At 55.7% G+C, this 23,286-nt stretch overlaps 1 protein-coding gene across 1 annotated transcript in view; it reads right to left on the reverse strand.

Moving 5' to 3' along the window:
- Positions 1–23,286, reverse strand: part of Tmem132c (transmembrane protein 132C) — a 185,845-nt gene that overhangs the window by 61,678 nt on the left and 100,881 nt on the right. The gene's annotated exons all lie outside the window — the stretch shown is intronic.

Below are 23,286 nucleotides of genomic sequence, written 5' to 3' on the forward strand. Positions count from 1 at the left end.
ACTGCATGCCCATGAGGACAGAAAGGCCACAGCTCTCTCCGCCACCCCAAGATGGGGTCATAACATTGTCAAAAAATCAACAGTCACTTCAGGAAGGTGGAGCTGGAGAGGGAAGCAGGTTAGTCAGAGCAGTGGGCATCAGAGTCCAGGGGCACGACGCGGTCTCTTATGGGCATTTCGAAGGGGACCATGCCCAAGGACTGGGGACAGGGATTTCACAGATACAGCACCCAGACCTGGCCCTACACTGGAACCAGTGCACCCCAGTTTCTCTTTTGCTGAAAGGAAGCAGAAGGCCCTGGTTCTCCCCACACAGCCCGTGTGACCCAGCCATGTCAAGGAGATCACCTAGCCCGGACGGGAAGGAAGCCTGGAGCCAGCCCACCCACCTTGGGCCTTAGATGCCAGCACCTGGAGCCAAGGAGCAGACGGCAAAGGCTGCAGATGTTATGTGCTGTTCACGTGTAATTCCTGAATAGGCCAAGCCATGGAAAGGGACAGTGGATCAGCCCCTGGTAGGGGCCGGCGCACAGGGCAAGGCTGAGCGACTGCAGAGGAGTGGGGGTCCCATCTGGGGTGACATGAGTGGTCTAGGGATGGATCGTGGTGGTGGCTGCCTGGCTTGCAGCTTTGCTAAGCAGCGCTGGATTGTACCCTTGCAAGGGGCGAATTGTGCACTTTGAATTATAGCTGGATAAAGACCATCTGTAGAAGCAGAGGGCAGAGGGGCTCACTTCTGAGCACATTAATAATGTTCAGGACAGCTTGCTCCCAGCATGACAGAAATGTGCTTCACTGTCATCACCGCCAACACCAACAGCCACAGAAAGGAGCAGTGTCACCTCCACCTCCACATCCTGTTGAAGCTTCTGTGACAAGCGGGAGATGCACATCCACAAAGGCTGGCAAGCAGGAAGCCACAGCAGCCCTGCCTGGGAGCCACCAACCAGAAGGACAGTGCAGTGTCCCTACAGAGGGCCGGGGGACACGAGGGCAGCTGAGTGCGCAGAGCCTTGCGCCATGGATGCGGCCACGCCCCTTTCCTCCACAGCTTGCTGTTTTGCCTCAAATAATTTCAAACGCTTTGGGGGACAGGGCTCTGGCCCCATCTTCCCAGACACTGTGGCTGAATGGGTCGTCAGGGCAGGTCCTGGCCACAGACTGGCCCGCAGGATGAGTGTGACGGTCAGGCGGGCGGACAGTTCCGCTGGGAGGCCTGGTGGCCAGAGGTGCTAAGGAAATCTCATCGCGGATGTGGAGGCGTCTTCAGCGGGAGGTACTGCCTCGCTCGGACGCAGCCTTCCTGTCCAGTCATCCAGGCCCAGGGCACTTCTGCATCTCATCCTCTCCACCCGTTTCCCGTTGCCGGGAAGCGCCAGTTACCGACATCGACGCGAAGGCAGGCTGCGCTTCCTGCCCGGCTGTGGGGCAGCGCGGCTTCCCACTGTCTCAGCCACCGACTTCGCGCTCCACAGCTGCCTCTGCCTGGTAAATTCTCCCCGATGGCCATAGCCCTGCATTGTCATTATTACCTGACACGGATGACACATGCTCACTTTGCATTTGTTTGTAAGAGGGTCACCCTCTCGCTGCGTTACTACTTCTGGAAACTGTCCCGAGGCACTGTAAAAGTGGCTTACAGCAGCGCAGAGCCACCACGTCCAAGAAAGCTGCGGTGAGGAACCACGTGACAGACACGTGAGAGGGTCCCAGCCAGGCCTCGGGGACTGTGGGCCTTATTTCACCACTGGTCCCCCTGCCGGGGGTGGATTCGTAACTCCTGCCCCCTGGGCAAGAGCTCCTGATGCAGCCGTCCACAGGGACACACATGAAAGGGGCTGTGCTTATACTAACAGGAGACACGGTGTTCAACACCTGCAATGTAGGAGAACAGAGGTTGCTGGGCACATGTTTGCCTATACATTGCTGGCTCTGAGGCAGGACAGCACAGCAGAGGGTTCTGGTGGAAGAGAGATGCTCAGGGCATGGTATACAGAAAACAGAATGGAAGAGCTGATGGACTCATCCAGGCCCCGCCCAGGGACCGCCCCTTCTGACCAGGCCCCACCTCCTAAGAGCAAGCCGGCTCTGTTCACCCCTGCTGGGGGACATCCAGATACGAACAGTGCAGCTCACTGCACCAGCTCCTCTTCCACCAGGTTCAGAACAGGCCCGGGACCCCGAGGTAGGGAGGCTTGGCGGCTCAGAACCATCCAGGCGCCCAGAACCATTCTCACTGGGGCACCAAAGTGAAGCCCGCACCTGACCTCAGGAAGGGCCACCAGAGGAGCCACCCCGACCAGGGCAGAAGCAGCAGCGCTACTTTATGCAGAGGGCCTGGGCCTCAGGTCGGCCTCCTGGCTGGGGACTCGTTCATCCTGGAGGCTTCAGGAAGCCGTGTGCCTAGCTGCTGCACGCAACCCAGAGAGCCTCGCCTTCCTCCTCCGTAGCAGGAGATGAACTGTCCGTGCGGCTGCGGTTGGAGTTGTCTTCCAACGTGGGTCGAAAACTGCTGCTCAGCCTCGTACAGAGGTGCACTTTGGAGAGAGTTGCCCAGACAATGTCTAGGGCAAACGGAAGCGCGCAGAGCAGACAGCGGAAGCTGGACTCAGGGGTCTTGCGAACAGCAGGTGAGGGAACTGCAGACCCAGGTGGCCCCAGGCGCTGCCCCTGGGTTAGGTCAAAAGCGACCTCTGGAGCGGACCTCTAGTGAGACTGCCGTCCACGACAGAGTCTCTGTTTTCCAGCAGCAGCACCCAGCTTTCCTGGGGAAAACCGCTCTGTCGTTCTCTGGTGCTTAGGGCTTCTAGGTGCGGGAAGATCTGCGCTGCGGTTAGTTCCATAGTCCCTACCCCAGCCAGGTCAACACCCACTTGAAAAGTGGGCATGTGACCTAGTCCTGACCAATCAGAGGCCAGAGCAAAGTGGAGTGGGTATGATTGGTTCGAGAAAACACGTGACTCGGGTCTAAGCCAATGAGCTGTCCCGGAGTGTTTGTGGGAACAGCTGCGAAGAGGTCATAGCGGTTTCCCTTTTCATTCCGTCTATGCCTAAGAGGGTGGGACGCGTGTAGAAAGAGCCGCCCCGTGAATGGAGCCAGCCGGAAGAGGAGAGCCGTGGTCGCCAGCGGAGCCCATCTCTGTGGAGTCGCTCTGGGCCCTGGATCCAAGCAGCTGTAAGAGGAGCTCTTGTTTCTTTTGCAAGTGCCTGCTGGATTTTTCTCTCTCCTAAAAGCATCAAAGTCTTCATGAAAACAGTTTCTAAAGGACAAATGCTGTGTGATCCCTCTCACACGAGCTCCCTGGGGCGGCCGCAGCCGCGGAGGCGGCCGTGGCACAGTGGCGCGCTGGTCCGAGACCCGCGGGGAGTCAGCGTCTAATGGGGACAGAGTTTTGATTTGGGAAGATGAAAGCGCTCTGCGAATGGATGGTGGCGATGCTGATGCAGAAGGATGGTTGTGTCCCATGCCACTGACCTACATATGGGACTTCAGTGTGGTAAAAGAGTCTTTTAGATCTCTATTTCCCACAATAAAAAGTCCAGTGAAAGCCCCATCTCCTTTCCATAGGCTTGGCAGCAGGAGATGGGAGACTGCGTACAGTACAATATTTTAATGGTGCATTCTAGGCGTCCAATCTCAAACTGGAGTAAATCAGTTTTAAAAAGGTGTATCTTTCTATTAAATAAGCAGCTACGTGGTGGATGAGTCCAGAGTTCATGTGTTAGTCTGATGTCTTTTGGGGTAACTGACATCCACGACCTCAAGGACCCCAGGGGCTTCTGTCTATGGCCACCAGCTCCAAGCAAAATGGCAGGGCAGAGGGCCTGGTGAGGAAAGCGTCTCAACTCTCGACAGCCGGGACACAGGACACGCCTGGGGAACACACCTTCTGGTCACACACTGGCTCCTCCTCCAGGTCCTAGCCCCCTCTCGGTGCTCCTAGCTATGAGCTCCAGCGTGAGTCCAGCACCTCATGAAGCACACACCTCCCAAGAGACTGGGGAGCTGTTTCTGATCTAACATCATGGTTGGTTGGCCCATCATGGTTGGGTGGGTCAGCACCACCATCAGGGACACAGGTGGTTCCCAAGGTTCGGTTCCGCCCTCCCTGGAGTGCTGGGCTTTGTGTCTCACAGTCACTGAAGCATCTTCTACCAGGACACTGCTAGGCAACCCCTGAAGCCGGAGGAAAGCACCATCCTACCGTCCTGCCCTCTCCCCCGCTGGTGGACCCTGAAGTGCTTGCTGTGAGCAGTTAGGAACCAGCGTGAAAACGCTGCCCCCCACACTGGTGAGACTACTGAGAGGCGGCTCTGAGCGGGACTCCAACCCGCTGGCTTTTCATGCTCACTTGTGAGTCTGCCCGAGGCCTAGGCCCCTCGTCTGGAGACGGCAGCCTGTAATGGGGGGTGAAGCCCATGTGGCTCAAGGGACAGCCAAGGACACCTGGCCCTACCCTCAGCGAGCCAGATAAAGACTGCAGCTGCAGACACCTCACTTCTGCAGTGAAAGCCTTCCTGGAGGTGACATCCTTGTCCTAAATTAATACAATGTGTCACTCAGAGAAGACCTTAGATGGACGCCCAGGTCCTGCCCAGATTCCTGCGTCTTCTTCAGTATTCCCTCCTTTGTTTGGTCATGCAATAAATGCAAGATGCCTAGAGAAGTTTTTGGTCTTAACTCAGAGAATGTAAGATTCTGTGAGAGGGTTTTTGATCCTCCTGGAGCTCAAAATTCAAACCATTTGTCCATTTATTGGAGCCTTCACCATCTACTCATTGAGACTGCGGGGCTGATCAGTCCACAGTAACCAAGGGACATAACCCAATGCCACAGGTCCTTGCTGCAGTGGGACACAAGCAGTGTCCTCTGGCTGTGCTTTCAGTGCCCAAAGAGACAGATAGTATCCTTCTCCAGGGCCTCCAGCCACATGCTCATGCCCACCTGGGACCCAGACAAGGTGACCGTAGGTGCAACCTCCATCCTGCGAGCAGGAGAAAGGATACCGTGCCCAAGACAGCAGAGCAGGAAGACGGGACAAGCCTGCATCCCCGATGGCTCCCATCCCAGCCTTTAAGCTTCCAGCGGGAGCAGAGGACAAGAGAAAAGCCCATCTGATCAGACCACTGCAGTCGGGCCCCTGCGGGCACATCCATGTGGATAGGGAATGTGAAGGAAGAGGAGAGAAAACCAGCTGAATTCTGCGACGATGTCTAACCCACACCCATTCATCAGAGCGGCTTTCCCTTGTCATGCATGTCAAAACAAGATTTGCGAAGGCCCGTGCATGCACTCAAGTGTTGTTAATTATTTGGAAAGGAAACTGACAACGGAAAGCGCATCCCACGTGGCTTGGGTCCAGCTGGGTGTCAGGAAGCCTCGGTGTGTGCCTACAGCTGGGGCATTTTCCATGCCTGCACGTCCTTTCCTCCTCATTTCCTCTCTGTTTTGGGGGCTAGGGGGCTTCACAGGAGAGCAGAGCCCCAGCTAGATCTGGTCTGAGCATCTGGGTGCCTTTTCATGCCTTCCCTGGCTTGCTGGAGTTTGCTTTCCCCGTCTCCTTTCAGCGATCGTGTGAACAGCAGAAAGCAGAAGCGCGCAGCACGCACCGAGGGCTCGCGGGGCAGAGCCCCCTCCAAGCCATCTGAAGTTGGTTTTTGATTTTATTTCACTTCTTTTCTTCTCCCCCTCTCCCTGCCTTTTATGATTTTGGCAAAAGGCAGAACACAATCAAGGTTCTATTTGAGGCAGCTGTGTAAGCAATCCCTGTCTAACTGGGGACAATGAAAAATTAATCTGAGCCCGGGTAACTAAGTTTGCAGAGAAACAATGAAAGCCTTTGAATATTATCGTCCTCTGCAGATGTTTGCTGACTGTCTTGATTTACCAAATTGGCTGTCAGGCTTTACGGCCCCCTCCTTGAGCAGCACCTAGCCAGCGCAAGCTCCGCTTTCGTGGCCCTGGGTTCATAAAATGCTGAAGGTGTGAATGGAGATGAGAATCGGGCTTTATGTCTCCCTCCCAGCTGCCTCCCCTCTGCTCTTTGCTTCCGCGTTGGAAGACCTCTGCCCCACACTTCTGATGCGCTTTAGGTCCTCTGTGTCCCTTCGGTGCAGCAGGTGAAGGTGTTCTCCTTTCTCATGGTTTAAGAGCTCATTAGTGCTTCTAACACCTGCTTGTGTCAGAGGCAGTGTGAAGAATGTGCTTGCGCCTGATTTTTTTGCAGCAGAAAAGCGACTGGGCTGAACCGGGTCTCCGAGCCCTGAGGTGTGGACAGTGCCCCTGCTGGCCGCTGCTTCTCTACCCAGTCTGCCCCGCAGGGTGGCCTCCTGAGCCTCCCTGATGGCCGAGCTCACACGCTTGCATCATGGTGAGGTAAGCGCTCCTGCAGACGCATGCAGCCAGGCACATGCCGAGAGCAGGCGGCCCCTGTCCAAGCTCAGGCCAGCAGCCTCTGTGGCCAGGTTTATGTTCCACTGACCGCACCTGTCATTTCCCTGTCTGCACCCTCCTCTCCAGACCACGAGCTGGCAGAGGGTCTTGGTGGATGCCGCACGCACCGGCCCAGTGTGTTTGGGATGAGCGAGATCTGAGCCTGTGCGAAGAGCCATGAGGCCCAGCTCTGTGCTGCCTGGCCCCGCCCTGCCTACCATGCACCCGGCAGCAGGACATGCTGGCTACTGAGGGACACAGGCCCCCGACTTCTGTGGCTCTGGTCTCGTGTGTCTCTCGCCCCCGGCCTGACGCATGCCCACCCCTCATGTCCCTCATAGCATGATGAGACTCTGAGCTGCGCTGCTGGGCTGACATCCTCATGGAAACGCTGCCAGCTGGGGGACCTTAGCCTCAAAGCCTCTCTGCTTCAGGGTCCTCGCTGTAAACCAGGAACGGTCCCGCGCCTGCCCTGCAGGGCTGCTGAGGTCCAGTGGGTCTGTGTCTTCATACTCAGAGTACTTAGGCCTCCTGGGCCACCGTACTGCAGGGCTTTGTCATGATGGCCGCCCTGCGGAGCAGCCAGGAAACCGCTCCTCCTCCTCCCTGCACTCAGATGGCTTCAGAGGGGGGCACTGGCAGGAAAGCAAAGCAGCCTCACTGCGAGAGACGCACCCCACATTGCTCTGCAGACAGGCCTCTCCTCACACCTTGCGCCCTGCAGGCTAGGGAGGGAGAGTGTGCCTTCGCAGGGGACCTCGGCCGCTCCAGGGCCTGCTCCGGAGCCCCTCACCCCTCCTGTTGGGTGATGGCCCAGCTTCCTGCGTGAGCCACAGTGGCCCAGCGCTGCGGCTCGGACCTGGGGCCTGCCGCACGGCCTTCTGGGATGCTGGCCAGGGTGCGGAGGTTGTGAGGTGGGGGTAGTGATCTGGTCACAGTGCTGTCCTGCAGGGCACAAGCGACTCTAGCGAAGGATGCAGAGAAGACGAGCATCTCGGGAGGGAAGCGGAACCTCCCACGCAGCCACGGGGAGGGCTCGCGCCTCGCTCTCTCCCTGCTCCCCTCAGTCCAGTCAAGGGCTGAGGTCCTTCCCCTCCTGCATGAACTCATCTGTCAGGATGAAGATAGGTGTGGAGCAGCCCCCAGGGAACACTATAATGCTGTCCTTTGGGGACAGGGACTTGAGAGCCCAGTCATCCTTGAGGTGACGCAGAAGGGAAGGACTGCACTTGCCCTTATATAAAAAAGGTCTTAAGGGGCCCAGAAGATGGCTCAGTAGAATAAGTGCTTCCCTGGCAAGCGCAAGGGCCTGAGTTCAATCCCTGGTTCCACAAAAAATAAATAAAAAAGGTTTTAAATTTTTGTGAGTTTATGCTTACAGTACCAATAACGACCCTCTCTGTGGGCACCTGGCGCACAAGCAGCTCACGTGTGCACTCTCTTCCCCTCCGCTTGCCTCCCCTCCCTCTGAGTACCTCACAACCACCTGGCACCTGTCCCCCAGGGTCAAGGAGTGTGAGCGCTCTCAGCCACATGGAGGTACCCACACCCACACCCAGCACTTCCTGTTCCTGGTGCCTTAGCAAGCACTTTGATCACTATTGTCACAGTCCCTACACAGGGGGAAGTCGGCAGGGAGAGGTGGGGGACCCCGCAAAGCGCAGGTAGGAATTCAGCATGCTGTGGTCTGTTCAGGGTGGCCCTGAGCTCCAGCCGCATGTCCTTCACCAAGGGAGCTGGGCCTCAGAGACCAGCCTCACAGGAGGGTGACCTTTCTCTTCCCGTCACCATCATGGCCTTCATGGGGCCCGGGAAGAGCAAGATGAACATGATCCCCCAGACCTACTTGTGTGGGCACCATCAGTGCTGGACTAACAGCGATGCTCCACGTCGCTAGGTAAGGATCAAGCCAGCCCTATCCGCTGAAATGAAACTTTCCGGGTTTGTAAAGTCCCCCTGGCAGCAAGTGCTTACTACTTTTCTCTAGCCTGGGACCCCTTCGCTAACTCCTACAGTTCTTCTCTGACAGCCTTCTTTAGTATTAAATCCAGACTGTAAGGGACGCTGACAGATTGGAGGATGATTTACAGTTCCTGTTAGCTCTTCAGAGTTTAGTACTTCACTGAAGAGCATCTGGAGCGTGAGGGTCCAGTTGTGGCAGAAACTACACATGCTGAGCCTTACAAGGGGGAATCTGCAAAGAGGTGATGGTGAATTCCTTGGAAAGAGCGCAGGGTTTGGAGATGGAATTCTACGTACTTTCCTTACCCTGGGAGTGGCTTGGGGTGTACCCCTGACTTTCACCCTGTCCACTCACACCACCCTGGTCCAGGCTTAAAGGTTTGCTGCAGAGAGCACAAGACATGTTCATGGACATCTGGAGAAACACTCCCCAAGCTCCACAAACACCCGGAGGATTTCCTGCCTTGCACCTACCTGCTCTATGTGGAGTTTCCCACAAGCAACTCTAGGCTCAGCACCCTAAGAGCTCTGCTTGATTCAGCCTTGCCAGGTAGGACACTCACCCTGAACTTGTGACCCAGCACCAGCACCAGCACCTCAGAGGTCCTATGGGCTATGGGTTCTGCAAGGCCGAGCTCTGTCCTGTTTCAGGGTCCCTCACAGGGCTGGGTCTCATGTGAAGGTCAAGTGGGAGGTTGGGTACCAGGCTGGGGAATCAGGGAAGACAGCAGCCCTGGTCAGCTGTCTGTCATTGTGACAAAGTCTCTGACCTGCATAACTTGAAGTAGAAAAGGTTTGTTTTGGCTCAAGGTGTCCAATGGCTCTGCACAGGGCCACCTGGCTCTGGGGCAGAAATGGGCGGACAGAGGAAGCAGAGGAAGCAGGAGTGAGTTGGAAGAAAGAGGCTGGGACAAGACAGCCTTCACCTCCACGCCCCGCCTGCACCCATGACTCTTTTCCCTCAGTGAGGCCCTGGCCTACTCACTGACTGATTAATCTGCCCATGAGGTCGATGCCCTCATGACCCAGGGTCCTCTTTGTGCCCTGCCCCTGACCATTGGCACACTGGGCACCAAGCCATCCACACACAGTCTTTGGGGGATCCTTCATTTTAAAACCATAATGCGGGGTCTGCCTAGACCTCAAACAGCTCTCTCTCCATCTGTTAGGCTTTTCTGACTTGGCACGTGTTGATCTAGGGTACAAGATGGCACCTCTCAGCTGCCCTGAAGCTGCAGGTGTCCACCTGTGGGTGCCATGCCTGTGAGCAACACCAGGTATAGCTTCTGCCATTCGTTCATACAGCGGGCCTTCCCTAGGACCCAGCAGCTTCTAGCTTCCCCATCCTCACTGCCGTCTGCATAGAATTTAGGTTTTCTTTTTCTCTTTTTTTGGTGCAGAGTCTCACTACACAGCCCACATTAGTAGTGATCCTCCTGATTTCTGCCTCCCTAGTGCTGGGATTACAGGCACGCACCACCACGCCTGGACTCCATCGCCAGCTCAGCGCCCCTGGGGGTGGGGCCGGCGCGGCCTGCTGCCTAGAATTTAGAGATGGTGAAGTATCTTGGGCTGTTGACCACAGAGACATCTTGGGGTATAGAGCACCCAGCAGGCAGCAGCCTGGGCACCTGATCTTTGTGGGGAAGAGCTGGTACCTGAACACTCAGCCAAGAGAGTTGGCCACTTCCACCTTGCTGTCCCAGCGAGCCCATTGTATCCCATTTACAGAACAACATGGTGGACACCATGCTATTCAAGCAGTGGCTTCAGGCGGAGCAGAGATCCCCACCAAGCAGCCAGGGAAAGAAGGTAGGGACTTGGTGACTTGCTTTTGTCTCTGACTCCAGCCTTGGTGGTGTTTTCTCCCAGCGTGGGGAGTTCAAGGCTGGATGGATGAACCATCTTTCCACGTAACTGGACTGATTTACATACTGCTACAGAGTGAGGGCTGCACTCCCAGGGAGCAGGTAGGGGTGAGAAGGGGCCCTCGGGAAGACTTGATGTGGGGCCGACAACTGGAAGGAAGGCCTCAGCGAGCTGCCCAGAGGCAGCGTGGAGAGCAGCTTTGCAGGAAGACCCATCACTCTGTCTCTGAGAAGAGAACCCGAGATCTGAAAGATCAGTTTGAAGCTTTTGAAGTACTCTGCTTTTATCTCTGCGTGGAGGCAGGGTCTCACTGTGTGGCTCAGGCTGGCCTTGAGCCCACTTTGTAGCCCAGGCTGGTCTTGGACTTGCAGTTTCTGAGGACCTTGTGACCGTTCCATGGTAAAACGATATTTTCCTTAGACTGCGTGAATCAGGCCTCTTCCGCCAACCACAGACCTACATCTCGAGCGCTGCGCTTGCTCCTGGGGTGCCGCATAGCTCTTCTTCACAGTCCTGGGCAGAGCTGAAGTGTGTATTTCTTGGTGGCTTATCTGATTATTTCCTGTCTTCTGTAAAGGCCAGTGGATTCCACGAGGCCAGGGTGCACAGCCATCTCATTAACTTTAATATGCTGAGTGCTTGGCAGGTCCCCAATGGCTGCTTCGTTAATGGCTATGGATCCAAAGACTCAGGCCTCGCTGAAGACCTCGGGGTCAGGCTCACGTGCGTGCACAGCAGGCGCTTTGCTGCGAGGGCCCAAGAGGTGCTCAGAACGCGACGTGCAAAGGCTCTGTAGCTCCCAAGCGCTCGGCAGACAGCTCGCCCTCACTGCCCCTCGCGGGCCTTCGAGTCCCAGGTGGTCACAGCATGAGTGAGAAGGATGGAGAACTCTTTTCTTAGCAAGAGTTTAGCAGAGCTGCGAGGCGCCCTCAGCCGGGATGGCACCTTGAGAAAATAACTGGTGGTCAATAAAGCCCTGCACAACACCGGCGTAAAAGCTGCTCCATAAATTCCTTGAAGAATAAATGGTGCATTTCCCCTTCCTCTGGTGCTGATGCCAAGAGCGTGCAGACTGGGGAGAGGCCTGGGCAGGTGGGGTGGCACTGAGCGGGAAGGGGGTTTGCAGCCCGCTCGTGAGCCCCTCCAGAGCCCTGGGTGCCTAGCACTGGCTTCGAGGATGCCGCTCTGCAGCACCTGCAGCTGCTGAGCCCCTTGTCCGCCTGCTGGAGGGACAGCGGCGCTCGCCTATTTGGTCATTCAGCAGTGGCTTCTCCCACTCCCAACGCGAGGACCCTTGATGCTGGGGCTGCGTGTGCACGAGGGAGACGGGACTGCTTGGTCATCGATGCTCCTTCATTCTGCACCTGCTTCCGCTCGCTTTCCCCGTGCCAGGATCTCAGCTCAGCTCTAAGGCCACTGAGGTGAGGACAATGGGCCGGTCGCTGCCTGCAGGAAGCCCAGAGTTTGGGGGTGTGCTGATGGGAAATAAACCTACCACATAACTTACTGTTGGGAAGTTCTAGAAATACAACAAGCCGGGTGAAGGATGGGGCGGCCACGGGCCCCTTGTGGTGTGCTGGTCTCTGAGCTGAGACATAAAACTCAGATGATGTATTCGTGCCAAGTTCATCAGCGAGGGAGGCAGGCACGAAGGCCCTGGGCTCACGACGGGTGCAGCTGCAGGAGGCAGCCTGGGAGGAGAGGAACTGGAGTGCGCGGCGTGAGGAAAGGGCAGGCAGGTGCGGGCCAGGCCACGGGCTCAGGGCCGGTTGTCCTCGTGTGAGGGGAGCCACTGGAGGACTGAGCCGCAGGGAACCTGCTGATTGGAGCTGTGAGCTGTGTGTGAAAGAGAATGCTGTAGCCACTTGGGAAGAGACAGGAGGGTTGGGCGAAGGACCAGGCTCTGCGAGGACTCAGAGAAGAGCTGTGGGAGGCCACACACACATAGATGCTTGGGGTTTAAAAAATATTACAGTTTAAGACTCATCTCCATTTCTCCGCCCGACTTCTCCCTTGCTTCAAATACAACATCCCTCTGTTTTAGCCATTTTCTGAAGCAGCTCTGGGGTCCTTTTGGCTGAGTGTCTTCATGAAATGTGTTCAGAACTATAGTGACCAATGCCATTGAGCGCCGCAGTGGAGGACACCTCATGATGACACCACAAGGCGACCTCGTCCGCCTTATTCACCATGTCCGGCACTGGGGGACTGCTGGCTCTTCTGCAAAGTCAAGGTGATCATGAAGGGGGGACATTTGGAGTCAATTCAGGACACAGAGGCAGCTGGGACAGTGGAACTAAAGACACTCATAAAGAGGACCCCAGAGCTGCCACAGACAGTGGCAGGAGGATGGGGTAAGCGTGCGCACAGCGACGGGACGTGCTCTGGGGGAACTCACGCCAGTCGCCTTTTACTGTAATACAGTTATGGTACTGCCTGACGGATAGTACCTATCACTCACGTGGCCCCCACAGAGGTGTTCATGGGCCACGAACACATCCACAATTCCCCCAAAGATACTAAAATTCCACAGCACAATTCTCATGGCTTCTGAGAATCGCAGGTCCCTTGGGAGCTAAGTCATTTCTAAACAGTGGAAACCAGAGTCACAGTGGATCCTACGGCTTGTCACTAGTGGGCAGGTGTGAGTGGCAGTGGTATGACAGACCGTGCAGAGTGACACACCGATATCTATACAATTCATAGATGTCCATGCCGCCTTCTCCAGCTTCCCCACTTCCAAAATCTGTTTTGCAGATAAAATTATGCAAGTGCTAAGTGGTATTTGGACAGGATTATCTATCCAAAGCAGCTCTTCCACGCCTGCCGGGTCACAGGCAGCTGGTGCAGACACACTGCACGTTGTCTAAAATTGTGCGGATGTGGGAAACTCAAGCGTCCCGCGCCGCGTGCACCGATGGAAAAGGCTGCAAGATTTTTTGTTAGATGAACAATAGACAAGCAACACTGTTTGAGGGTGGGGGCGAGTGTGTGCACACACGTGTGTGTATGTGTGTGCACACAGTGTCTGCGTGTGCACAAGTATCTTTGGAAGAGTCCGTGGTAAGTGGCAAGCACTGGCCATCTCTCAGGAGAACAGAGGCTGGGGAAGTAGACGGGGACAGACACCTGCATCCAAGTTTGTAGACTCTTGCTATCTGGAACTGTATGAATATAGTACCTGCTGCCCCAGGGAATTAAGATTAAAAATAATGAAAGCAAAGAGCAGAAATAAATGTCCTCAGTCAAGTGGCAGATAAAGCCTGGAGCTTGGGGCTGGGGATAAGTAGTGGAAGCAGTGGGTGCCTGATCCAGGCGTGGCTGACGTCAGGCTCTACATCCCCACGTTCTCTGGGAAGGGAGCAAGGGGTGGAGTGACGGGGCCGTGCAGGAGCAAGAGCCAAGCGGCTCTCTAGGGGCAGGTCAGCAGCAGCAGCAGCAGCAGCAGCAGCAGCAGCAGCAGCAGCAGCAGCAGCAGCAGCAGCAGCAGCAGCAGCAGAGCCCCAGCGGGGCGCTGGGATGGAGCCCGTCTGCAGGGCACGTGGCTCAGGGGCTACACATGCTGCCGGTGGCCAAGAGCGCTGTCCCTCCCTCACAACTACATTGCAAGGGATTCTGGGCCACTGCCTAGAAAGTGTCAGGAAGAGCCTCAGGAGGTCCTGTGCCCTGCAGAACCCGGATGACACTCTGTGGCACTCCGCAGAGCCTAAGCGGGTCTCCCAAGTGCTCCACCACTGCGGCCGAGTGGTTGGCTGCCTGATGTTCGTGCAAGACCCCAAAGGCCCACGAGCCACCCGGCCTCCACAGAGGCGCTGAGGCTCACCCCCAAGGTGCCCTGTGTCCACCCACGGTGCCACCTTGCTTTTAGGAGGATGCTGGGGTGCTGGTATCACGGGAGTAACAGCTGCACGTGTGCCGCAGAAGAAACAGCTTAAGAGACAGAAAGAGCTAGTTGCTCATGCTATCTGCCAGGTGTGAGAAGGAACCGCTGGCTCAGTGGCAGTCCCTGGAATTTGGAGAATCTAGAATGGATCAAACCAGCATCGCATGGTGGCCGGGAGGTGGCAGGGATGACTGTGGCCTGCCTCCGAAGCACATGGAGACTGGCTGTGTGCTGGCATCCAGGGCGCTCTCTGGGCTCCAGTACTCAAGGGCTGTCCCTGTGTCCCGAGGAGCCAGCGTCTCCAAGGCGAGGGCCCAGTTCAGCGTCTGCCCCAGGCTGGAGGCCCGAGTGTGTCTCTGAAGTCGTTCATTAAAAAGTAATTTATTGGCCTGGCAAAGGCACGTGAGACTTGTTAACTTGATACAATATGTCATTCCATGAGATATAGTTGATGCAGTCTCGGTTGTCACCGGGGACCATAAGCCAGGCCAAGATGCCAGGCCATGAAGGAGACAGAACTCGCCGGTTATGGCAGTGAGGAGGCTCCTGCAAGGCTGGGTTCGTGCGGCAAAGAGCTGAGCTTCCCTAGGGGCCGGGGGCTGAGTGGTTGTGGAGAATCCAGGCTTCTGGAAGAGTGTGGTGGTGTGGCTCCAGCCAGGGTTGCTCATTCTGTCACTGTCAAAAGTAACCAGAGGTGGAACTGCCAGGGGCTGCTGGGTGCCTGGACTTGGGGTCTCTGGGGCTTCCCGAGATATTGGGCTTCCTCACAACAGGGCGGCATCAGGGCTGCAGAAGGGCTTGGCTGTTCACTCAGGGCCTTCCTGTCCTAGCTGTAGAAGTCACACCACGTCACTCCTGCTGAGTTACAGCGTAGCACAGTCACACAAGCCCACTCGGCTTTGAGGGAGAAGCAAAGCTGTCACCCGTTAATGGGAGAATGTGAGGTTGCAGGAGGGCCTGAGGACCGCTGGGAATGTCTTCAGGGATGTACAACCTGTCACATGCAGTGCTGTCATTTGGAACCGGAGCACAACGACACGCGCTACACAGCACCAGTGAAAGGAGCTGACAGCGCGTACAAAGCATCCAGCACTGGAAGATCCTCCAGGGGCCACACCCAAGTGGTGGCTTCACACCTGCTATCTCTTCCTTGCTCTGGGAGACACTGGTTTCCTTGGGGACATCGGGGCAGTGCTGCTGGGGTGATGTCCCTCTGGCACAAGTGAACAGTGAGCGGCTCTGGGGCCACCTCGGATGTCGGATCCAGCTCTGAGACCCCTGACTGGAAGATCTCCTCCCGGTCTCCTTCCTGCCTGTCCTCAAGAGCCACTCGCGGTTCCCGCATGCAGCCACTATAAATGACCGGGGCCTCATCTACCTTGTTCCCCCCCCCCTTTGCCACCAACCTCCACAGCACCTAGGGACTCAGCCCGAGCTGGCTGTGGATGAGGAAATTATACGGTCACCATCTGCCGCGCCATCTGTCAATCAACAAGCACCTTTCTCTGAGAACCCAGGGTGTCCCAAGCGCGTGCCACCAACCGAGGCCACGTGGCTGCTGGCTGTCTCCTGATACACCTTGCCGGGAGGACGCTGCCTTGCTCTGCTGCAACTGTGCACCCTAAGCTGCTACGAGCACAGTCACACTCCAGAATTCTTCACAAACCAATAGCTGAGTACGTTATAAAGTGTGCAATTGAGACTGCTTAAACGAATACTAATGGACATTTATTTACCATTTTCAATGAGTTTTGCTTTCCGAAAAGCCCTTCTCATTTTATTACCTGTCTGATTTACATCCTGCTCCTGCGGCGGAGGGTCCCCCAAGCCTGGCGTGCTTGAAGTCAGGGACCTGGAGGCTGCTGCAGCTGCCTCCATCCTGGGGAGGGGCACGTGGGACAGGCCTCTTCTGGTGTCCCGGGCAGCACACAGGCCACAGAAAGTGCCAGGAAAATGCTCGCTGATGTACTTCCCACCATGAGGAAGATAGGAGGAGGGACCACCATGCCACAGGCAGCATGGGGCTAGGCTGCGCTCTGGAGGACAGTGGGTGGCAGGGATGAGGGACCAGGGCTCGGACGCAGATTTATGAGACTGCTGGAAATGGAGGCATGCCTGCATGATCCGGTCTGCTGAGCACAGACCACGGGGAGACGAAGAGGGCTGGGGCCCTCTGCGCAGCGGCCGCCTCGCTCACACCTCTGTCCCCGGGAAAGAGGCTCTCTTGCTGCGTGCCCCGTACCTGCAGGTACCGGCAACCGACCTCCTGGAGGAGACGGGCTTTCTTCGGGCTAAAACTGGCCGCTCTGGTACAGCACTCCCATAGTGGGGAACGATTTCCCAGACAATAGTCCTTTGCTTGGATCTGCATGGTGATTTCAAAAATCTGAACGCATGTTTACAGATTGGGAGGCTTCACAGAAGACGGTGCCAGAAAGATCCAGCAGCCCGACAACTCCGGACCTGAATGGCCACAGAGAGGGCAGAATGGGCTGGCTTTGTGCAGAAGCAGCCTGCCTCCCCACAAGCCTCCGGGCTGGGGAAGATGCCACAGGAAGCGCACCCGGAAACGTGGACAACCCATCCCGGACTCTGCCGACAGTTTAAGATTAGATAAAGAGAAAGTCTGCTGGCTGTCCTGAGTCCAGTTCTGAGCCCCTGCACCCCCCACAGCTGCATCTGGGGACAGAGGGCGGGGCCTGTGGCTTCCTGTCCTCCCCCAACCCGGCATTCCTGGCTCCAGCCCCGCCCTAGCCCTGCGTGGGCCTTGTTCCCCTCTTCTATGCTGGGTGAGTCGGCACAGCAAGACTGGGCAGGCCGCAGCCCTGGAATCGGGTGTCCCGGCACCCCTGCCGCAGCCGCCCAAGCTCCATAAATGAGAATAGTGATGCAAATAAAGATGGCGTGGAAGGGAAAGAAGTACACCGCAAAGGTAAAGCAGCCCGCAACTCCGTCTGGGGCAGGCCTGCCTTCGCCTCTGCCCCGCGTCTGCTTGTCCCTCTCCCAGCGCAAGCAGGACCCGCTGGTGCGGAAGTCAGCAAGCTGGACCGCAGGAGCAGCTTACGCCGCGATTGTGTTTGTGTGACCGCTTCTGATACAGCAGCACACAGGAGTTTCTTCTACTGCTTTGTAGACATTGGAGCTAATTTTTAACGGAAAACCGATTTGAGTCATTTGCATCTGTGGCTGGCTGGGCGCCGCCGCCGCCTCCTCCTCGCCTCTTGATTCTTTCCTCACCTGCCTGACTGTGTGACTGCTCGGTTCACGAGGCTGTCAGAAAGATTTACTGACATAAAGGCACCCGAAGCGCTTTGTAGAATGCCAGGCGTGCTGCAAAATGTACAAGCGCCAAGCTGCATGCTGTCAGGCGCTAGGAAATGTGCGGAGTATTCCTGTTATTGAAGTTTCTAGTTTAAGATGCTTTCTTGCTTCCAAAAGAGATTTTTGCATGAATGTGTTACTAATAAAGCCTAAAAGAACAAGTGTAAACCACAGAGGGCAATGCTTCAGGGAAGGGTGTGCGCTGCAGCCCGGGGTACACCTCAGGACAGCCAGCACAGCCAGCGGGGTGCTCCCCTGGGCCCTGCTCTCGGCCTAAACACCAGGCTCTGACGCTTGCCCTGAGGAATGAGCTCAGCGCAGCCCAGAGGGCGCCCCCGGGGCAGAGGCTCCTGGATCAAGGCGCACCGCTCGTCCAGGACGCCTGCCCAGCCCTGCCTCTGCCACTTTGAGGTCTGCCACAAGCTCTAGCAGGCACTTGCCTGATTGGGCTGCAGCTGCTCCAAGTCCCGACACAAAGACTCAGGCCGAGTGAACTGGACAAGGGGACACGTAGAAGGTGCTGCCTCAGGAGCAGAGGCTGAAAGGGCCGGACCTGTACCCCTGGCCGAAGGCTTTCATCCGCCTCCACTGCCGCAGAGGACTCTGCTCAGTGCAGGAGCCGGGGTCCCCGGGAACTCTGGGCAGAGCGCTAATTGCCCTGCCGGCCTCAGAGCCCGCCCGTAGCAGCTCAGATGCTCATTGGCCATGGGTTCCGGCACACAGGGAGCGGACCTGCCTCGTGCCTCCCTGTGCCACACAGCCACCAACCCCATTGCTCCCCCTTTTGTTCTTCCTTCTGCTCCTCTGGGGTCATCAGGGAACACCTGGCCCCAGCAGGATGCAGGTGTACAGGACCTAGGACACCCAGCCCAGGTGGGGACCCCACCCCAACTATGCAAGCCCTTGGGCCACTGGCTTGTCACACAGACTTCTCAAGTGCCACGTCTCATGCTCCAGTGAGGCCCAGACTGGCTTCTGGCTGCGTCATTCAATGCCACTTGTGAGACGAGGCCAGGGAGCGCCATTGCTTCACGGTGCTGGAGTTTTTTCCCTGCCTGGCTCTTTCCTGGGCTCTCCCTGACAGAGATTTACACCTGGCCAGGCACAGTGTTGTACCCACAGCCCCCAGGTGAGCTGGGACCCTTCCCCATCAGACCTTGGTCCACACCTTCACCACAGCCTCCTGAGACCACCAAGCTGAGGGTTCTGGTAAGGTGGGCTGGGGTCCCTGACACACAGGCACTGTGAGGTCATAAATTCAATTGTTTTGAGCTTCTAGTTTCAGGGTAATGTGTCACACAGTGGTAGGTCACCTGCCCACCTGACCTGCAGCCCCAGAGGGGGAAGGTGGCCCTCTGGCCTTCTGTGTCACTGCTGTCCTGGTGGGGCTGCAGTGGCCCATCTGGCTCTGACCTAACGGATGGGTCCCAGGCTTGGGGCAGAGTGGTGACCATGTGTGTGTTCTCAAGGTCAGGTGAAGGGTGGATGCGCAGGAGGTTCCGAGGGGGGTCGAGCTGACAGCCAGGCTCACCAAAACCATCACGTCAGGTTGTGTGACCACTCAGCCCTGTGGGATAGACTCTCTCAAGCTGCTGTGAGTTTTTCTCAGCACACCATGGTGACAGTTTCACCCTGTGGCTCTTCTGAAAGCTCAGAGGCACCCACCCCAGACGCTGCGCGCAGGGCACAGGGAGCTCCAGGGCACCTGCAGGACCCTACTGTACCCGGCTCAGGTCTGCGCTGAGGCATGAGGGCTCTGGAATTCGGAAGGGAGCCCGCCTCCGCAACCAACGCTTGGCCGAGATCCAGACAAGGATGAACGGCTTCGCCCGCCAGGGTCGCGCTCTCCTGGGTTCTTCTCTGTGCCTGACACGAAGAACTATTTGCACACGGACTCCCTGCCTGCTAATGAGCAAGTTTACTTTCGTTTGTGTAATCAACGCTAATCTTGCGGGTTAATTAGACTTCATGCTCTCTCGATACTCAGGAGGTGGGATGTGGCCTCCAAGCTGCTGTGCGTAAGAGGGACCCACACATGCATTTCCTTTTGGCCAAGTTTTCACCGGGCCAGAGGCCTCGTGAGCGCCGCCTGCCCCCACTGCACCCCCGTGGAGCTGAAGATCCTCCCTGGGGTCCTGACGGTGATGGCTAGTGCTGTGACCAGAAGCTGTCCCCGATGCCAGATGCTTTGCCCAGTTTCACCCTCAAGGAGTTTGGCTGGCCCAGTTACTTTCTCCGGTGGGACAAAAATATCCCAACACCTACAGCTAAACTGACAGGATGACAGGCTTGTTTGACCTCATGGTGTTTTAAAGAATCCAGCCCGTAGTTAGCCAGTTCCAGAACAGAGCTGGCCCGGTCGAAGGCTGCGGCGGGGGCAGAAGGCCGCCCACCTCACGGTGCTCAGGATGCAGAGAGGAGGCACGAGTGGCAGTAGTGTGAGCCCTTGAGGTCACACCCCAGCGGCTGCCCGCACCAGGCCCGGCTCGAGCATGTTCAGTGTGGTACCCCTAGGATGCTGTCACCACCCAAACTCATGGGACCCCCAGTCTCAAGCACAGCACCTGCCAGGGGCCCGTGTGGCTGCAAGAACAAGTGTGTTTACAAAGTGAAGAGGTGGGGGATCTGCCTGTGCTTCCCTTCCTCCCTCGTCTCTTGCTTTATGGCATCTTTGCGGCGTTCCCTTAGGACGTCCCCGAGTGGACATTCCCTCCCTCGGCTCTAATCACACCAGGAAAATGCAGCGACAGAGCGCACCAGCAGCCTCAAGATGATCCTGCCCTTTGAGCTTAGGAATCCAACGGGGGGGGGGGGGGGGCTACAGTGGGTGGGGAAGTGCGGCCTCGAGCCCCACCAATATGGGGGGGTCACATCTACTGATCAAAAATGGAGAAGAGACTGAGACCACAGAAATCACTGGCTTCACTGATTTCAGATCGTCTTGGATGTCACTGAACTCGTGACGCTCAACAACTCAGGAGAAAATTCGCTCGTCAGCGTCTGTGGGTGTCGGTCTGGGTAAGCCCTTCACAGACCGAAGCTTTCAGAGCAGCACCACGGCCACTAGCCAGAGGTGTAGAGCTAGTCTTCGTAAGAAGGACGGGCTAGGTCGCTCAGCTTGCAAATCATTTTTCTCTCCTCACGAAGCAATCTTATGGAATGAGTAGGCTTTACTCCATCTAGAAAGCACAGGATGCCAATCTGAATGTAGGTTTTGGAAAGTTTGAACCTAGCCCAAGGTCCCCCTTCCTCTTCATCTGAGGCTACTGTTAGCCCAGCTGAGAAGGGACACTCAGCCTGGGACATGATTCTGGGACACACAGGGAAACCTTGGGGACAGATGTGGACTCCTGCGCTCTGATCCCTGGCCTGTGTGCTATTGAAATGATCTGGGAGAGGATGGGAAGTCCCCAAGCCCCCTGTCCTAGCCTGGCTCTTCTCCTTCCAAGTCTGAGGTCACCAAGATATGAGTACCTGAGTTCCTTTCAGGACAGCAGAGATGCCCAGGGGCAGCCTCTGTAACATCTCCCTGCAGACCCCCCAGAGCAGGGCCCTGTCACCTCTGGTCGTTGTCCTAAACCTGCAGCTCCCTTGGGTCCCAGCAGCAGCAGAGCCCCGTGGACAGAGCACCCTGCGATGCCATCATCCTCCGGTGGGAGCAGATATCCTGTGGCAGACATCGGGGCTGTCCTTCTCCCTGCCATGCAGGAGCAGTGGTCCCAGGGGAGCCGGGTTGGCCCAGCTCCAGCAGTAAGGACTACACTGGGCCACTCTGTAGAGCCAGAAACGAGACTGTGATCAACCCGAGCCTCCTACAGCCCTCCACCTACGGGAAGCTGGCACTTCCCATGTGAAGGGCCGGGCGGTGCTGTCTCCCTACCCGCACGGCCCCCTCTCCCGGGTCACGGCCTCCCACAGTGCTCTGTTGGAGCCCGCTCGCTCCTCCTGGCTTGCTTATCGTCCGTTTCTGTCTGACCAGAAGGCCCACATCCAGTATCATTTCTGGGCAGATTTGCATAGGAAAGAAAATCCTATCACTACACTCGAATTAGTCATAATATGTGCTGTAAAGAAAGGCCGCTTTCATGTTCTTTTTGCCAAGTGCTGTAGTGGAAGATTTCCGTGGAAGGCAGTGTCATGTTCCGCGTCACGTATAAGCCCCAAATGTAGAAGCAACATCAGTGTTCAGACATGCTCTCGTTATGTCACGTGTGTGGGGTGACCTTGGTGTGCGCATTCAAATTGTTTTTAAGAAATGTTGACAGTCATTTAAATATTGTGGGTGTGTGAATTCTGGCTGTTGCTGTCGCTCTGTGGAAGGACAAAACTAAACACAAAAGAGGGATACAAATGAACGAGCATTTTATATCTGTATCTTCAAAATAGGATAGATATACAGCTGCATTCTCTTAGTTCAATGAATAGAGAGACTTGTTCTAATTGTGTGGACAGGATATCATGTCTGCATCTTGTACAATGAATAACCACTAAGACAACAATATGCAATGTAGTAATTATTGAAACTGTGCTAGCAATTGGTTTTGAAACTGTCTCATGGCTATTTGTTTCTCAATAAAATTATTTTTTTTAAAAAGAAAGTAACAGCCAGAGTTTTTCTCTGGAATAGAAAAATAAGAAAATATTTCCTGGCAAGTGCAGGGTCCTGAGTTCAAACCCCAGTACCACAAAAAATAAAAAAGAAAGAAAGAAATGTCGACAGTCAAGGCGAAGTGTTTCCAGTGTAAGCAAACACAGGAAAGTAAGCACGCCTTGGCATTGGGGTGTCTGCTGTGTCCCATGTTCACACAGTAAGCCTGCCAGACCCGAGTGTGCGTGGAAGCCCACTTGTTTCCCCATAATTTTATTGAGAGACAAATAGCAATGAGACAGTTTCAAACCAAATTGGTAGGACAGTTTCCATAATTAACACATTGCATACTCTATTCCTAGTGGTTAATTGCTGTACAAGATGCGGACATGATATCCTATTTACAAACACCATTAGAAGAAATCCCTCTATTCATTAAGAGAATGTAACTATATATCTATCCTAACCACTTTGAATGCACAGATACAAAATGGTCATTCATCTGTATCCCCCTTTTTTGTTAAGTTCCGTTATTTGAATATTATAGGTGTGTAAACTCAGCAAAATATTCTAAAAGAGTCCAGTAACTCATAATAGTATTGGATCTTCCGCTTGACTGGCAATGTCAGAAATTGTTGGCCTGAGTCCCCTACAGCTCAACATAACACCATGGCTTTACTTCTTATACTTCAGTTTTATACTTTTCTGCTGGATGGTTAAGACCAAGATAAAGTAAGACCTACGTAACAAGAATTGTAGCTTTTGTATATGACAAGGTCAGTCAAATCCCCTCTACCACAGTTTATAGATTCTTTGTAAGGGTCTGCCATGTGGATGAGTCACAGCCATTGCTTGGCCAATGTGCTCTCTGTGAAAGCCTGAGAGAATGTTTTCCCTCCATGTGACTCTCCTTAGGCACACTCTACATCATTGATCACTTTCCTCTTTGGCCCCATAATCTCCTTGATCAGAAAATTTGGGACACTCCCGAGTTACATGGGAAGCGTGCTTTGTGTGTGACTCTAGGGGAGGAGGGGCCAGCCTGCCACCGGGGGACAGCCTCAGGAAAGGAGGGTGTGGATGTGTTTCCCTTTTTCTCCTGTCACTGAGTTTTCCAGCCAGGCGTCCTTGTATAACCAGGAGTTGAGGATGGTGAATGGTGGCCCAAGAGCGCCCAGTGGAAGCCTCAGCGGGGCCCGGGCCCTCAGAGTATACCCTAGAGCCCCTCAG

The sequence above is a fragment of the Octodon degus genome, unplaced genomic scaffold (genome assembly GCF_000260255.1).
Source record: "Octodon degus isolate 3935 unplaced genomic scaffold, OctDeg1.0 scaffold00076, whole genome shotgun sequence".
NCBI classification, from domain to species: Eukaryota; Metazoa; Chordata; class Mammalia; order Rodentia; family Octodontidae; genus Octodon; species Octodon degus.